At 38.3% G+C, this 14,587-nt stretch overlaps 1 protein-coding gene across 7 annotated transcripts in view; it reads left to right on the top strand.

Annotated features, from left to right (window-relative positions):
* LOC131437068 (uncharacterized) overlaps window positions 1–14,587 on the top strand; it is a 561,034-nt gene that overhangs the window by 146,959 nt on the left and 399,488 nt on the right. Inside the window, exon 3 of one of the 7 annotated variants that reach the window (XM_058606126.1) lies at window positions 11,159–11,208. The exons of the other annotated variants lie outside the window; for them this stretch is intronic. The gene's annotated coding sequence lies outside the window, so the exon portion shown is untranslated. The remainder of the gene's footprint in view (window positions 1–11,158; window positions 11,209–14,587) is intronic. 7 annotated transcript variants of the gene reach the window in all.

A 14,587-nucleotide genomic window follows, 5' to 3' on the forward strand; every position in this document is an offset into this window, starting at 1 on the left:
ATCTCGCTACCAAAGCTCGTTTATTCAAATTAGGTACCCATTGGAAACGTACCTTGATAGTAAGCTGCAACATTGTTTGCAGTATATTGACTCAACTAGCATGATACTTTCAAACGTTTTACAGTGATTAAAAAAAAATGTACATAAGAAAATGGAAAAAATCTACTTTTGAGAAACGGATTGGAACCGGTGGGTTACAGATGGTGGACCAATCCGTACCGCAAATCATTCAATTTCACCGTTGCTTTCATGCATGAATGCGCTGGTGTGACTTTTTCCATAGCTTGATGAAAACTAGAACTCGTCTGACACGATCAGCTGTTATTCAAACACTAGTACATAGATTGTCTTGAAATTTTATATTTCGCCATTTAAAGGCTTGTTATCAACAAAAATATACACGGTTCGGTTCGGGATTTCTTTTTCCATGTAGTATACTACCTGAAAGCACTGAAGCTTGATACACTCTTTTCTAGAATATGTGTGTCTTCATGGAGCAATGGCGAACTGGGACGATGGCTACATTCCATTATTCCTAGGATATCGACGAAACCTTGGTTCAGGGAAATGAACGTGAGTCGCGATTTCATTCGTGTTATGTCGCGGCTCATGTCAAATCACTACACTTTCAACGCACATCTCCGGCGTGTTGGGCTTGCGGAGAGCGGTCTCTGCACCTGCGGCGACGGTTATCAGGACATCGAGCATGTCGTGTGGTCGTGCGTAGAGTATCGTGACGCCAGGTCGAAGCTACTGGAATCCCTTAGGGCCCGAGGTAGACCGCCTGAGGTTCCGGTTCGGGATGTGTTGGCGAGTCGGGATAGTTTATATATGCTTCTCATATACCAGTACCTTAAACACATTGATATACAAGTGTAATTTGTTATTCCTCGCTCAGAAAGTATAATCTTCACCTACAGGTTCGACACTAACATCCGCCCGATTCTCTCGATCCCCGTTCCTGTCCACCATCTTCATTGGAACTAACAAGATCTTTTTTTTTGTCACTAACTTTTTCGTTCCCCCTTCCCTGTCTCTTCACCATCTCGATGGCAACTAATTTGATCTCTGTCGTTTTCAGATATTTTGTTCCCACATCCCTTTTTTACCCCGTTTCCACAATATTTACTTTTTTTTTATTCTCTTCCGTAACATCATCATAATCGCCCACGGAAGACCGCTCCAGTCGAAAACCAGCATGCGGGTCACCTGCGGGGCCTTCGTAGCCTGGAGGTGTTTCCCGCGAACTCACACGGCCCGAAGGATGCGGCCAGCATAGATATTTATCAACACCATCTGGAAGACTCATGCAATATTCAATTCATTCACCACTGCCGATCGCCAGCTGAGAGCTGGATTTTCGATAACCCGAGATGACGTAGTCTAATGATACTATTCTAGTTTTAAGTTAGTCGTTAATTAAGATTAGAAAATACCCTTGGCATCTTAGAGCTTAAATAGTGTGCCTAAAATTATATTATATTATTGAATAAAAAAAATAGAATATGTGTCTTTCATTTGCTCAGCTTATTACATGCATAAAATTCAACACTTTTAAGCAATCCATTTCGACTTTCCCATCACGCTATACCCGTTCCCAGATATGAAAAAGAGATAACGCAAATAAGTTACGAAATTTAAAAAATTCAGAATGAATAATTTTTCTGAGATATTTTGTGCCAAATTCTACTTTTTTGGAATCACAGATTTTAAAAATTTTGACTTGATTTTGTTACGTAAAAATTTTCTAATGAGAGAAATTGTTTGTATTTGTGCCAAATTTCTTGAGATTTATGGTTTATTTTATTGATTCCAATAATTTGGAGTAAAAAATGTAATGTGTCGTCGCTTTAGTTTTAGATTTGTATACAAATACATATGAACAGAATTTTAATATTTGTATATATTTTAAAATTCATGCACTTTAAAGGTTTCTTTGATAGTGCAAAAAATTTTATTGGGTGCACATTGCAGCCGGTATCACCAGTAATCTTATGATGTGTAAGAAATGCGAGGTCATCATTTTGAGGCATTTACGATCGTTGTAAAAAATCTCGTCTTCTCTAAGGTCACCTATCTAAAGTTTTCACTGTAACTGTAACTCTATTTTTCATTTGTTTCAGTGTATTTCAATTTTGGTAAAAAGTACCTATTCAATGGTGAACAAATTTGGAATGTCGGTTGACAACCAACAAAGTTATGACATAATAATGTTGAAGTTGTCAATACTCTATTACCAAAGATGGTGCTGCATGAATGCAAAAGAGTCATACTACCTTGATCAAAAAGTTCCCGAAATATATTCAGAAAATTAAAAATACAAGATTATTCATCAAAATCTATATTGTCCCCTTCAAAGTGTTTCCCATAGACTGCAACACACTTATACCAGCGCTTGATCCAATCCTCGAAACATTTTTGCTTTCTCATATAGAAATGCTATGCAATCGCTGGGAACACCGAAACCCGGTGAGCCGAGTGTCATATACCATACGACTCAGTTCGTCGAGTACGCATAATGTCTGTTTGTGTATGTATGTATGTATGTATGTGTTCAAGTAACAAATAATGTCACTCAATTTTCTCAGAGGTTATTGAACCGATTTTGACAAACTAAGATTCAAATGAAAAGTTCTATGGTCCCATAGACTGCTATTAAATATTATCCCGATCCGGTTTCCTGTTCCGGAATTACAGGGTGCTATGCACCAAAAACGGGAGCCAATAGTCACACACGTTTCTCAAAGATGGCTGATTTTCACAAACTAAGAAGCAAATAAAAGGTCTTGAAATTTTTTTTCTAAAGTCCTCGAAAAGATGATCCAGATCCGACCCCCGGTTCCGGTATTACAGTGCGATTAGTGAAAATTTTCAATTTCATGAGTATATTTTCACAAGCGATGGCGAAACGAGGTGCTCATTTTTATAAAACTTACTGATAAATTCATCTAGTTGGCAGATCTTGTTAGTTATTGAATATATAAAACTACTTTGGGACTACTAATACCCGGTTTCCGTTCCCGAGGGCACCAATAATATTGAAGAAAATTCCAAAAACGGAACTCACTTGGTTTTTTCAGTAACGGATAAACCGATTTTCACAAATCATGATTGAAATTAACGCTCTCATTGCCTTTAAATATACTGTGCGATTTTATCTAGATTCGACTTCTGGTTCCGACATTATAGGGCGATGAGTGTTGAAACATTCAAATTCAAAATGACGATGCAAAACTGGTACGCGTCGGTACGTGCGGCTTGGCTTCGTTCGCAGCGTGCTTTGTTCCATTTCGTATAGTGTGCAGGGTTGCCACATTAAAATTTATGTTTTTCAAGCGAAAAAAAATGGAAATTTCTAATTCTTTCATTCAATTTGTACCTTCTCGTTAGTGTTATAACAAAATCATGATAACGATGCTTTTCTTTAAAAGTACACTTATTGCCTTTCTCATATAAGAAGGGTATGCAATCACTTGAAAAATTGACTAACGAAAATTGGTCCAGAGGGCTAGGGGTTCTATATTATTTGACACAGTTCATCGAGCTGAGCAATGTATGTGCTTGTGTGTATGTGTGTGAGTATGTGTCAAATAATGACACTCATAAAATAAAAAATTTCATAGTCCCATAGGTTGCTATTGAATTTCATCATGCTTTCATAAGGTATAGTGTGTTGCTTACTAAACGACCCGACTTCGGTTATACTGGTAAACATAAATCCGGTTTCAAGTTCTAAAACGAGACGCACTCAATTTTCTCAGAGATGATTTAATCGATTTCCACAAATTTAGGCTCCAACAAAAATTCCTATAGTCTCAAAGGTTGCTGTTTAATTTCATTCGGGTTCGACCTCCGGTTCAAGATCTATAGAGTAAAGTGTGTTTGATCATTTAGTGCGACGATGCAAAATAAAGAAAAATTCTTATTAACTTGACTTCACTGTTTATAAATTGAAGAGATTATGTTAGTTCATACCCAAAGAAAGCTTCTTATTTTATTTAAGATTAAAAAAAATTCTTGACAGAATATTCTAGTGATATTTTTGGACATATAAGTAATATGAGAAAGGCATTACACCATAAGGTGGATTAAAAATAGGTTTTTATATTTAGTTTTCGGTATGGCCATACGAGCCATCTACGATTTTTTCATAATATCATCTCGAGTGCTGAAACACGTTCCACAGAGCGGTTTCTAGAGTCGACCGAATGGGAAAAAGTCGCAAGGAGCCAAACCAGGTGAATTCGGTGGTTACTGAATGGTATTTGTTTCGCTTGTAGCCAAATTATTCACGAATAACGATGGCATTGTGTGACGGTGCGTTATCGTAGTGCAAGAGCCACGAGTTGTTCATCCATAAATCTTGTCTTTTTCGGCGATTTTGTTGGTTTTCAATGTCGATGGCCTACCGCTTCTCTCATCATCATTCACAAACTCACGGCCACTACTGAAACATTCGTGTCACTGATAAATGACTGTTTTCTTCGGAGTATCGTTGCCGAAATACATTTCTAACATTTGCAATATCGTCGCACCATTGAAACCGTTTTGAACGCAAAATTAAATGCAAACACGTTCTTGGAATTTCAATTTCATTTTTGAAATTGTGCAAAATCGAGGACACGCACAATCGCAGATGTATTCAATACAGTGTAACTTTTTCAAATGTCCAGGTATCAAGCTGAAAATTTGATAAAATATCAATGACAAATGTGGCAACCTAAAAAATCTAATTGGGTAACTGAGAGCGCCACACGGTGGTGATTCCGAGAACTTTTTGATCAAGGTAGAATTTTAAACTTGAAACGGGAAAAATCACCATTTCATTGGATTTTCCTGACCGATCGTCAAAAGTGATACACCTTAATCAGTTTACAAACTTTACAAAATTCGAGGGTGGAAAGTTTATTGCAGCTGTTCAAGTAACAGCTGAGCTAAGACAGCTCCAACTTTTTTTAGGCTAGATGCTACGCGTAACTTCTTTAAGGCTTGGTATTAGGAGGAGTTATTTATTCATATCGCAATAATCGCTGTTCAACTGTCAAGATGACTCTGTAATCGAGTCCAGATAGATGACTATGGGACTCCACAAGGCAACCATCTTGAACCCCTGATTACCTTCCTGTACTCCAACGATGTAAATCTTTCATTGAACGGTCCAATCTTATAATTCGGTGATCATTTTAAGCCTTTTTCTACACTCAATAAAAATGACATTTCAAGCTTACTGACAGAGCTAACGACTGGTGTAATTTTAGGACATTTTTGATTTTGCATTAGTTGATAACTTGTCCGTACTCGATCAGCTAGTAATTACAAGTTAATAGTAAAAAGCAACTTGTGTGGCTGATGCTTATATAAACATGCTCTCGTTAGTAGTTAAAATAATAAAAATTTTCAACAAGTATTAGAGTAAGATAGAATTAGGTTATTGTTCTGTTATGATTAGCTTGTCGGATGAGCTAACAAACTGAGAATGAAACAGTACTCGATTGTCAATATTTCGTTCTTGAGAATTATAGAGAAAAAACTTCCTTTCAAATAAACACCTTACCAATATTTGAATGAGCCCTTTCAGATAGAATAATGCGCATCTTTCACATATCGTTGACCTCGTTTGCAATTTGATCCATAGTTGATTACATACACATCGAAAACTCTAAGGATCAGTCTTACTTAATCATAAATATTAATACATTTCGAGCGCCGCATTTTTCGAACCTAATCCACAATGCAAAGGCTTTGGTTTCCGTGTGAAAATTCGAAGAACAACGAACATTTTCATCGTCCCATTTCTCAGTAAACCTCCTTACCAGAAAAAACGATGCAAGATTCCTTTGCAATTTCACCGAAGAATGCGGAAATCCGCCACAACACGAACACAGATCGATCTAGTTCGGATTCACCTGTCCGATCGCGTATGGTCACGAACAATCCGATCACCGCCAGTGTGGAACATCTCAGCCCGTTGGAATGTCTACTCCGACGAAGACCATTTCTTCTTCGTCCCTCAACTCGACGAAGGCCGTATCACTTGAACAAAATCTCAAAACGAACCAAATCCAAATGGTTGAATGATGGTAATAGCATTCAAATCCACTTTCGCTCAAAACGCAGCGCAGCAAAACAACGCTTTTATGCAACCATTTTCCTACGTTTTACTTCTTCAAAATGCTCCGCATTGCCCCCGGTGCCTTTCGAATGAGAAGGGGGGGAGCCCTTCGGAATCACGACACAGTCGGGTGTTCGGGTGAAGAATGAGCGCTGCCTCATATTGCTGCAAAAACTTTCAATTGTTGTTTCAGTTTCAGTTTCGTTTATCTTGTAAAGTGATCTGATTTTCTCGGTGGAGCATGCAGGTGGGGAAACCAACAGGGAAATAGTAGCGATAGACTTGAACAATCGGGTAATTTTCAAACTATAACTATGCCCCGAAGCGAAGGCTCGTGTGCGTTTGGTTTTACTAAAAGGGAATTTGTTCGAAGAAATTGGCCAGCGAAGCTACTCCAACGTTGTTCTCGTTTGGTATCGGTTAAATATTTGTTGAATGGTTCGGAAAAACCTCGGAATTAAATGTACCCAAAGTAATTTATAACTTTTTGGGTAATTTATAACTATTAGTGATACTATAATTTCACTTTCTGTCATAATTCAGGTACTTCCCTTCGACTGAAAGGCGTTGGTCAGTTAAATTACCGGTTTATATGAGGTATTATGTTTCCGAAAGATGAAACTTGCCTTACAACAGTGACAGTCCGCTAGTTCCGAAAACCGTTCCCAGCGATCGCACCTTGCGTCAATCCGTGAAGCACAGACAAAAAGGCCGCAACCAAACCGAACCCCGAAGCAGAGGTGAAAACTTCCGAGCCGCCAACTGATGAATGAATATCAATCGATAGAGAGAGAAAATATTTGCATATTTCACAATTTGGTGATCACAACCGCGATGAAATGCTGTCAATCTCGAGGGCTCCTCGCAGGGCAGTAGTACCCGGCGACGTCGACGACAACGAAGTGGCGGTGAAAACCTCTGATGCAATTTGATGATTTCCATTTCTCTATACCTCGATCATTTCGTTTGACGATGTGAAGTCAACTTGGGATTTACATTTTGCGAGAGAGTTTTTTTTTATTGTGATAATTAATTGTTTCTGACAAAATTTATTTTCTCATTTGGATTCTTCAGTTATAAAATAGGACCAAACTGGTAAAAATTTTGGATACGAATATTTTTTGGCTCGTTCATGTAGAAAGAGAGCCGAGTGTCATATACCATTCGACTCAATTCGTCGAGACCGCAAAATGTCTGTGTGCGTGTATGTGAGCCGAATAATCACCCTTATTATGAATTGATTATTTTCCGATTAAAAACTGATCAAACTGAAGTATTTTGAATATTATCTATTTATTTATTTATTTATTTATTTATTTAAGAGCAAGAGCCCACTGGGGCTGAGATTTTTTGTTCTCCTTCTTCATCAGGCATAAAACTTTCTCATCTTTTGTATCAACATATTACACATGTATAAATGATACATTACCAAATCTTAAAATACTCTTCGTAAGCTACAAAGCTAACTAACAACTATTCATGTCGACTAATTGTCTTAATAAAACTAGCGGGAAAAGATTTGGAGAAGATTTGGTATTTAATGGTGTTACGAGATAAGTTGAAATCAAAATCAGTTTGGTAATATGGTGCCCAAACAACAACAGCATACTCCAGTGTAGAGCAAACTAGAGCGCAATATAACGATATCAGGCAGTATATGGTATTGATTTTTATTAATCTTGAATGCTTTAGAGCATCTTACATGCTTTAGAGAGGGTATATTCTATGTGACCTTTGAAACTAAGTTTTAAATCCAATAAAACTCCCAGACCCTTGATTGATGTCTTCCGTTTTAGTGCCGCTTGCGAAATAGTGTAATCATACGTGATCGTGGTTTGTTCATGAGAGAAGGAGATAACTGAGCATTTAGAAGCGTTCGGTACCATTCTGTTAACGTTAGACGGACCAGTTAGAAAATATATCCAACTATGACTGCGAGAAATGTGAGTCTTTCAGATCTTTGATGAGATGAAACAGCTTGAATTTAATTGTCGGCAAATGATAGCTTCATACATTGCAATGAGAAATTCAGATCATTTATAAATAGAAGAAATATGAACGGTCCCAGATAGCTTCCCTGAGGAATGCCGGAGCTCACGATGAATAATGGAGTAACACAGTAGCCAACTTTCACGGTCATACTACGACCAGTCAGATAGGATTCAATCCAGTTGAGAAAGAAGGCGTTAAATCCAAGCCTGTTGAGCTTTGCAATTTCAATTTGAGGGTTAATCTTGTCGAATGCAGTAGTAAAATCCGTATAGATGGCATCATTTTGATGTTGCGCTTGCTTTGATCGAGTGATATATGATGTCATTTTCCGACGTCTAGTTTTCAATCTCTTTCTGAAAGTACCCATATTGTGAGGGATTTCAAGGAATATCAAGAAACCGGAAGTCGCCATCTTGGATTTCAGAACCACTTCAAACATCGTTTTCCGACATCTACTCATCAATTCCGTTCCGAAGATACCCATATTGTTAGGGCTTAAGCAATCTCAATAAACCGGAAGTCGCCATCTTGGATTTTGAAACGAGCCCAAACATCATTTTCTTGCACTTATTCTTCACATATGTTGCGAAAATAGCCATATGATGCGCGGTTTCCACATTCATTACACAAAACTTTTTTTTACGAAGTAAATTCCAAATAACGTAAACTTTTTTTACGAACCTTATCCCAAATAGCGTAAACTTTTTTTACGAACTACCTCTTTTTACGAACCCCCGTTTAGTTCGTAAATGGAGGTTTCGGTGTATCATGAAATTTTAGTAGCTGTTTTTTCAAGGTTATTATTAACTAAAAAGAAGGTAACTACAATAAAACTAGTGCCAACTATGTGTTAGGCCCGGGACTTTTCAGCCCATATGTTATAGTTTTTACTGTCGGAATGAGTTTGATTCTTAGCTAATTCTTAGCCTAACTGTTGTGTATTTCTGAAATTTGAGTGAATTTATGAATTAATTTGAAGATTGCATTTCTGTTGTTATCGTGATCGGTTGTGTCTCGTACACAACCCTGTTCCGCCTTATTTAATTGTGTGGCAGAGTACGTTCGGTGTCAATTAGTCGTATTTTAGTGAAATTTGCACAATCAATCAGCTGCAAAATTTGCACAATCAATCAAATACACTGAAGTCATTTTTTATGCGAGTTTACGCACCGCATAAAAAACCGCATAACTCTGAAAATTTGCATAAAAAACCGCATAACTCTGAAAATTTGCATAAAAAAACCGCATAACTCTGAAACTTCGCATAAAAAACGCATAACTCTGAAAATTCGCATAATAAAAGTCGCATAAAAAGACCGTATAAAAAAATACCTTAGTGTGATACGAACGATTTTTGATATTCGGAAGTATGGAAGAGCATGTTAGTTTTATTCTAATTCACGTCCACCAGTTATGTCTCTGACATTACCCAATCGCCTTTTTTTTCTATTCAAAGGCATAGCATTTGAGACAGTAGTCAAAGTAAAAAAAATGAATGCATCGCGTAAAAAATATGTTCATCACTTCATTCCATTTTATTCATATTTAAAATCTTAATTATTGAAAAAAAAATGCACCTAAATTTATGTTGAAAAATCACGACTCGTTTTGCCAATTTCTAGATTCTCTAGAAGCATTTATCATCGAAATTACTGATTGGCTGTGATTCTTTTACTGAAATTCGTCGATTGTATCTGCACCAAATTTAAAACACAAAACCAAAAACCAGTCACCATCCTTATTTTATTCCAACATCAAAAATCACAAATTGCTCTCGCTTATCTCAACCGGAAGTCATTAGTTTTTCACCATGTGACACAAGCGGATAATCTTCTGCGCCGTCCGTCTGCTACTGAATCTGCTACTAATTAATTCGTAACTGTTGTGACTGCCGTCTGGCCCTCGGTTGCTGCTACGCTACGCTATTGATACTTTCGAGAAATTCCAAACCGTTCAATTTTCGGACCATGTGGTGCAGTTTTTATAGCTTAATTTTTTTTTTTCATTGTTATTCAAATTCGTAACAGAACATCTCGATACCACGACACGACTGTGGCGCGCCAGGCGCGGTGGGCTATCGTATCTACCATCTTCGGGTTAGACAGGCTGCAAAAGCATCTCCACGCACAGTATGTGGGTCGGTCCAAATCCCGTAGCTTTTGGTTCTTCGGTTAGTTTCCTTGGCGCTCAGACATAATTCGTTCCATCGAAATGAGGTTCTGTGCCAGACGAGGAGATGAGGAGTTCTTTTTTCTCTCTGTCTCTCTTCTATGCTTTCATCAGCCACGGTGACGTATGATGAATGGCTAGTTAAAAGGCAAATTATGAGTTAATCACGGGGCGGTGATGTAACCGGCGATACAACGGCGGATAGCACAATGTAATTCCTGCCAAGTTTTCCGCCCGTGAGTTCTTCGCTTGCTTGCCGGTTGAAGTCTGTCTCGTCTGTTGGCAGTGGCTTGGGCTCCGACGCCGACATAAGCGCCCGCAATGCCGCTATTTCGTAACAAAAGAATCATCATGGAAACTAGTTCTGACGATTAGCATAATCTGTGGCGAGAGTAACTGTGAACAGTTATGTTAATTGTTGTATTGAGAGGGGTCTTCTTTTGACCGCGCTTCCATGTTCTTCCAGCTCTGCTCGACTGACGGCGACTGGAGTTAATATCGTTCACCATCCAGCTCAGAGTCAGAAGATGAAGTTGTCTGGCACCGAGCGAGCGAATGACGTCTGACGATCGAAATGGCCACGGTGATGGGGGTACTTTCAGCCATTAAATGGGTCGTTTGTGGTTGGTTTTAAGCGACGAGTTCTATTATCAGATTTTGAACTTGATTGCAACCCGAAAGTGGTCTAGCTTGAATGGAAAAACTGGTAAACTGGCTACCGGAGTTTTCTTCTAATGAACGAGATTAGGGTTTTTGGGTTGTCGTGTACGTCATAATCTTTTCTTTTAATAGGTTTAAGAGCCTATTCTTAGATACCTTTTGTGTTTGAGAGTTGTTTTAGTTGGAATTTTAACATTTTTCTTTTTTCTTTTGGTTTTTTTTCAGGTAATGAACAGACCCATAATCTCAAAATCATCCCGCGACAGTGAATTTCAGTGAGTGCTTCTAAAATCAACTACGTGATACCAATTTGACACTCGAAGGTGAAGGAACTCTCCCACAAGGAAAAGCAAAAACCTCTGGGATCGTACAGATATTGGCAGAATTTATTGCTTTTATTAGCATCTGAGTACTCTTGATCGAATACCATTCGAAACAGTTAGGCATAACACATTCGTGAAGAGTGAACAAGCACTCATTCGCTACTCCACTTCTTTAGCTTTAGATTTTCTTGCGAAAGAAGCTCACTAATTTGTGCTTCAGCCGCAAGTTATTCAACCTTCTTCTTCTTCTTCTACCGCTTCTTGCCGGTCTCGGAGAGCCGATAAGCACTTTATTATTTTTTTTCTTTGCATAATAATTCCTCTCCGGTAGGCTTCTACTACAGCCGGGTGTAGATCCGAGGCTCACTTTGATAAAGTGTCTCGGCGAATGTGTGAAGCATCATCGTTTTGTAACCGAAACCGCTACACACTCAACGTTGCATATCTATCTATCTATCCACTAACATGAATAGCAACATCATGTTCTCATTGAAATATGGTACCTTTATTGCATAGCAAAAATGCCAACTTAGCAATTGGCGGAGGGATGGAGGGTGGGCTCGAGCTGTGGAGAGTAGAAAGAGTGATGATAATGATGCTGCTGATGATCATCATCATCATCATCATCATCATCATCAGCATCACGTTGGCGACGACGACAACTTGAAATTAAAGCTAAAACTGCATGCAGCAGGTCCTTGGAGTGTGCCTCGCCTCCTCATGGAAGTTGGAAAAGTTCACTCGAACAACAATGCTGCGGTTAGACCGGGTGGGGGCGGCTACCAACCCGACACGGGGGAAAAAACCAGAAAATCATGAAGCTCTCGTTCGAAATTGTAATGTTACCGTTTATATCGTACAGGAAATAATGATTCCACTGTCGTGTCTGCATTGAGCATAAAATTGCGGAGGCGGTTGTGTAGCTGTGGGTCTGTGTGCAAGTTTGTTGAGCACAAGAAGAGACAACACAACATCGTGGAATGAAATATTTCCTTTCGAACGGGTCGGCGAATGGGTAAACATAGAACGAATTAATGAAGCTTGTTGGAGGGAAAATATGAGATCGGAATCGCAACCAGTTGTGCTGGGCCGTGTCGAGCAGAGACGAGCAGAGCCGAGCCGGGCCCGGTCGGAGGGGGGTTTCGTTTCTGGCCGCAGATGAGCTGCTAACTTTAAGGTTATCGAGTTGAAGTCTTGCTTCGCCTGACGGGGAAATGGTTTCAAGATTTGCGTGATCTCAAGTCAAAGATATTCCGACGGAGTAAAGCCACTGTTGATTTTTTGACTCGCGTGCAAGGGGGGATGCTCGGTAACTGAATTGAGACGTTTGCCCCGTTATGTAAGAGTATAATGTTCAGGATGTTTGCAGACATTCAAAAATTCGTTATTGAAACTGTTGCTATGCCTTGAACTGTGCATAATCAGTATTAGGTGGAATAGACTAAGGTTATTTCGAATCATAATTATAATAATAATGTGATGAGAATTTATATTCAGAATATATAAAATCAGTTTTGCAATGATTTAATGGAAACATATATTGAAGAAGCCAAATAAATGAGAAACAACTCACAAAAAAGATTATTGTTTGGAAAAAGATACGCTCAGAGGCTGGACACGAACCTATGTTCGTTATGACGACTTTACGTCAAATCAAAGAAAAAAATAATAAATCGATGTATAAATTGTTTCAAATATGCGAGGTCCAAATATAATTTGAAAAAGATTTAAGCAAACGAATATAATATAATATTTAGTTTGAATTTTTATGACATCGGACAGAAACAAACTAGGGATGTAACTTTGCCTTTCTTCTTACCGGTATTAGGATAAGTTACAAGTGCAAGTTCGATTTCAAAATATTTGACTGCTATTTCCGGTATCTCGAATCTTAAATCGAGAAATCCTAAAAAGAATCGGTAAACTTCGATACACCCAAACCTCCGTTTAAGAACACTTCTTATATGTCACCTCTTTTTACGTAACTCTTTTTTAGAACCAAATCCCAAATAACGTAATCTTTTTTTACGAACCTACTTCGTGAAAAGAGGTTTTGGCATACATCGAAAGCGATTTCCGACTCAGTGGAAACTACTACAATATGGATATTTTTGGAACGAGTTTAAAGAGTAGATTCCGGATAATGATGTTTGAGGTATTTTGGAAATCCAAGATGGCGACTTCCGGTTGATTGATATTCATTGAAAACCCTTGCAATATGGGTATTTTCGGAACGAAATTGATGAGTAGATATCGGAAAATGATGTTTGAGGTGGTTTTGAAATTCAAGATAACGGTTTCCGGTTGATTGATATTCCTTGAAACCCTTGCAATATGGGTATTTTCGGAACGGAATGGATGAGTAGATGTCGGAAAACGATGTTTGAGGTGGTTCTTAAATCCAAGATGGTGACTTCCGGTTGATTGATATTCCTTGAAATCCTTGCAATATGAGTATTTTCGGAACGGAATGGATGAGTAGATGTCGGAAAACGATGTTTGAGGTGGTTCTTAAATCCAAGATGGTGACTTCCGGTTGATTGATCTTCCTTGAAATCCTTGCAATATGAGTATTTTCGGAACGGAATGGATGAGTAGATGTCGGAAAACGATGTTTGAGGTGGTTCTTAAATCCAAGATGGTGACTTCCGGTTGATTGATCTTCCTTGAAATCCTTGCAATATGAGTATTTTCGGAACGGAATGGATGAGTAGATGTCGGAAAACGATGTTTGAGGTGGTTCTTAAATCCAAGATGGTGACTTCCGGTTGATTGATCTTCCTTGAAATCCTTGCAATATGAGTATTTTCGGAACGGAATGGATGAGTAGATGTCGGAAAACGATGTTTGAGGTGGTTCTTAAATCCAAGATGGTGACTTCCGGTTGATTGATATTCCTTGAAATCCTTGCAATATGGGTATTTTCGGAACGGAATTGACGAGTAGATGTCGGAAAACGATGTTTGAGGTGGTTCTAAAATTCAAGATGGCGACTTCCGGTTTATTGATATTCCTTGAAAACATTTACAATATGGGTATTTTTGGAAAGTATTTAATAAACAAATGCCGGAGAACTATTTTTGGTGTCGTCTCGAATTCCAATATAACATCCTCCGGTTTATCGATATGCCTTATAATCCCTTTAAACAAAGAAATCCGAAACATATTGGATACCAATAAACGATGTTTGAGCTGGTTTAAAATTCAATAGGGTGACTTCCGGTATAGTGTTTGAAAGGAATACCAAGCGCAAGGAAAAAAAGCAAAAACTTTCAAAACATACTAATAAACCGGAAGTCACTGTTTTGCATTTCAAAATCACATAAAATAA

Source organism: Malaya genurostris, chromosome 3 (assembly GCF_030247185.1).
Source record: "Malaya genurostris strain Urasoe2022 chromosome 3, Malgen_1.1, whole genome shotgun sequence".
NCBI lineage: Eukaryota > Metazoa > Arthropoda > Insecta > Diptera > Culicidae > Malaya > Malaya genurostris.